This window comes from Lynx canadensis, chromosome B4 (assembly GCF_007474595.2).
Source record: "Lynx canadensis isolate LIC74 chromosome B4, mLynCan4.pri.v2, whole genome shotgun sequence".
Classification (NCBI taxonomy): domain Eukaryota; kingdom Metazoa; phylum Chordata; class Mammalia; order Carnivora; family Felidae; genus Lynx; species Lynx canadensis.
This window is the reverse complement of record NC_044309.1, coordinates 54,737,149-54,741,427: the sequence shown is the minus strand read 5'-3', so window position 1 is coordinate 54,741,427 and position 4,279 is coordinate 54,737,149. Positions and strand designations below refer to the sequence as shown.

The 4,279-nt window shown below is 38.0% G+C and overlaps 1 pseudogene; it reads left to right on the top strand.

The window, feature by feature from the left end:
- The first annotated feature begins 504 nt into the window (after positions 1-504).
- On the top strand, positions 505-3,081 carry LOC115518671 (annotated as a pseudogene).
- Positions 3,082-4,279: the final 1,198 nt, after the last annotated feature.

Below are 4,279 nucleotides of genomic sequence, written 5' to 3'. Positions count from 1 at the left end.
ACTTGATCGCAGTTTTGTGAGTTCAAGTCCCATGGTGGGCTCTGTGCTGGGAGTGAAGCTTACTTAAAAATAAAAATATAAATAGATAAATAAAAAGATGCTTGACACTAGACCCTCAGTTTTGTAACTCCAAAACGTTGATAGGCCTTTTTGAAAATGAGGTGAAATACCCATGAAAAGAGCTTAACTAGCATTATGTCCATTACATGTTTATCAGCAAAGGTTAGTTTTTATTATTTATGTTCGTTCTACGCACTGGAGAGTCGAGTCAGATTGTTGCTTCACTATTTTCAGCGATAGTCATGCTTTCATGAAAGGAAAGAAAAGAGCACTTCCTTATCCTTAGAATATAATACTGGATGACTCTGAATGGCAAGTCCAAAATAATAGGACAAGGCTCTTTATATGGGCTATACATCATGTGAGATCTAGATAGAGCATCTTTAGATACTGGAAAATGCAGACAGCACCATCTCTTAGGTTTTCCAAGTTGGCAAGGACCACATGGAAAGTTCTACATGTGAAAATGGCAGTTTTGTCAGTTTTGTCCTGGAGGCCCACCAAAGACTGTCACGTTCCCTGTCCGTCTCCTGTAAGTCACAGTAATTAATTCAACTCCTCTCAACACTGGCTTTTTCTGACTTTTCCCTGACATACAAACATAAAAAGGAATTGCAGCACAAAAACTATCGAGCCACATAAATCCCAGAAATTATACTCAGATTGAAGTTTATACTTTGTTTTCTAGTTTTTGTCAGGGAAGTAGAATAACAATCACTGAGAACATTCTTATATTTCTGGAAAAATAATTTTAATGTTTTTTTTTGAAAACAGCAATTATCCCTCATCTTAGGAAATGACAAAAGTATTCCCAAATTACTGTTTAAAGGATGATATTTTATAAAAGTTGAATATAGTGTGTGGGGGAGGGGGTGTATTTAAAGGTGATATCATTTTGGGGTACCTGGGTGACTCAGTCAGTTAAGCATTCAACTCTTGATTTCAGCTCAGGTCATGATGTCATGGTTCACGAGTTCAAGCCCTGCATCAGAACTCTCCCTTTCTCTCTGCCCCTACCTGACTCATGCTCTCTCTCTCTCTCTCAAAATAAATAAATAAACTTTAAAAATAAATAAGGGGCATTAAAAAATAAAGTGATATCATTTATTAACCTACTATTGCACTGCCATGGGCACTAATGCCTTGAGAAGCCCATCCTTGCCATGACCATGGCAATTGTTACACACCTCAGGCACTACCCATTGAGATTAGGAAAAAAACAAAAATCTTTTAACCTTTAATCCAGAAAGCTTACTTTTAGAAACAAATACCAAAGGTACACTATCAAAAACAAAAACAAAAAAAATGCATTTGCCAGGATTATTCATTGCAACATCGTTTGTAATATCAAAATACTAGAAACAAGTCAAATGTCCAACAAAATGGGACTAGTTGTTTAAATAATATATCTTCACATAATGGAGTACTCTGTTGAGTGAAAAAAAGAGTGAGAAATATCTCCATGCATTTCTATAGATTATGCAAGTAATATGATTGAACAAGAACAATTGAATTAGAGAAAAACCTAGAGTACATTATTTAAAAACAGGATATATACGTGTGTGTGCATGTGTATTTAAGTATATATATTCATTTATATGTATATATATATTCATATATATATATGCTTAAAAATTTTTTTTAATTTGAGTATAGTTGACATACAATGTTATATTAGTTTCAGGTGTACAACATAGTGATTCAACTCTCTATACATTATGCTATACTCACCACAAGTGGAACTACTGTCTTACACATACATACTTATATTAAAACACCAGTAGAAAAATGAATCACAAAAATCTTTAAATACTTACCACTAGGCTATACAATATGGAATATAGGGTGGAAAAAAAAACAGGAATAGAAGCTAGTCTTCTTTAAATATAGCTTATTCTGGAGTGCTTGGCTGGCTCATCAGTAGAGCATATGACTCTTGATCTCAGGGTTATGAGTTCAAGCCCCACATTGGACCTACAGCTTACTTTAAAAAAGATAAATAGGAGCGCCTGGGTGGCTCAGTCGGTTAAGCGGCCGACTTCAGCTCAGGTCATGATCTCGCGGTCCATGAGTTCGAGCCCTGCATCGGGCTCTGTGCGGGACAGCTTGGAGCCTAGAGCCTGTTTCAGATTCTGTGTCTCCCTCTCTCTGACCCTCCTCTGTTCATGCTCTGTCTCTCCCTGTCTCAAAAATAAATAAAACGTTAAAAAAAAAAAAAAGATAAATAAAGAGCTCTCCTCTACCATCCAAGATGCCAAAGGAAACAAGGCTAGGGGGAAGAAGACAGCCTTGGTCCCTGCTGTCTGAAGAAACAGGAGGCCAAGAAAGTGATCAATCCCCTATTTGAGAAAAGGCCTAAGAATTTTGGCATTGGTCAGGACATCTAGCCCAAAAGAGACCTCGCCCACTTTGTCCAATGAATCCACTGCATCCAGCTACAGTGACAAAGGACTCTTCTCTATATATGTCTAAAAGTGCCTCCCATGATTAAACAGTTCCCCCAGGCCTTGGAATGCAAAACAGGTACTCAGCTGCTTAAGCTAGTCCACAAATACAGACCAGAGATAAAGCAAGAGAAGAAGCAGAGAGTGCTGACCTGGGCTGTGAAGAAAGCTGCCATCTGTCCTTTGAGCTGGGGTTAATACTGTCACCACCTTGATGGAAAACAAGAAGGCTCAGCTGGTAGTGATTGCACATGATGTGGATCCCATTAAGCTGTGTGTCTTCGTGCCTGCCCTGTGTGGTAAGATGGGGGATCCCTACTGCATCATCAAGAGGAAGACCAGGTTGGGGCCTCGCATCCACAGGAAGACCTGCACCACTGTTGTCTTCACACAGGTTAACCCGGAAGACAAAGGAGCTCAGGCTAAGCTGGTAGAAGCTATCAGAACCAATTACAATGACAGATCTGATAAGATCTGCCATCACTGGGGAGGCAACATGCTGGGTCCAAAGTTTGTGGTTTGCATTGCCAAGTTGGAAAAGGCAAAGGCTGAAGAACTACCCACAAAACTGGGCTAATTGTGTGCTGTTGAGTTTTCTGTACATAAAAGTTAATTTAAAAGTTCTCTTAAAAAAAAAGTAAATTAAATTAATACAGTATAGCTTATTCTATTAACTTGAGTTGGGAACCATGTGAATTCTTTAATTTAAATATTTTAGGGGCACCTGGGTGGCTCAGTCAGTTAAGCTGACTTTGGCTCAGGTCACGATCTCATGAGTTCATGAACTTGAGTTCTGCATGGGTTGAACTCGAGCTCTGCTTTGGGTGTGAAGCTGGTGCTTTACCAGCGGGAGGTCCTGCTCCCTCCACCATGGCTGCCCCAGCTGAGGAGAAGAAAGTGGAAGCAAAGAAAAAAATAGTCAGAGAAGTCTATGATGACACGTACTTTGGTCTTTTTGAATTAACCTCTCTGTAACTTGTTAAATAAAAAGCTGAATTCTTTAAAAAAAAAAAAAAGGATTTAAAGGATTCTCTAAATCTGTCCTCTCGAGAAATGATGACCAGCACAATAGTAAGTGTACCCTTAGTGCCCAGATTGTGGTCTCTAAACATTATTTTCCACTAGATGGAACCTGAGCTTCTTGGGGAAATGGCTTGTTCCAGATCTGGAGCAAGAAATTTACAAAATAATCTTGAACTATCTTGTGGGATCAGAAAGCAAGAAACACTGCCAAGATCATTTCCAAAGGACTTATAAGGCAACTTGAAAAATGTTCCACAGCCTCAACATTGGACAATTAGAACATCAATAAGAATGATAAATGCAATCTCGTAAAATAAGTATAATTCATGGCTTAAAAATGATACTCAATGAAGCAAACAAGCAAACTCATTGGCCATCTTTGGAGAATGATAGGGAATAAAGTTATTTTGAAAATGAGTTATCAAAGGGAAGGAATCAAACTTTATCTTGCTCTTTCTATATAAATTATCCTTCATAGTAACTAAGTGGTTAATGAGGCTAGGTTTCTCTAGATAGAAATATTCCAGTTAATTTAAAAAGAGGAATGGTGGAATAGTGATATTCTAAGATCACTCTTTTGCAAACTCTAATGAGTTAATGGATTTAGACCATGATTAATAACGACTTCTAAAATACCCAAAAGAGAATCAACTGGTAATAGATGCCCTCTGAGGTGAGTGCACAAAATTTACCAAGTATTCTCACCTGAGAAATTAAACCCAAATCTCATCAAGAGTCTAAATCTAACTACC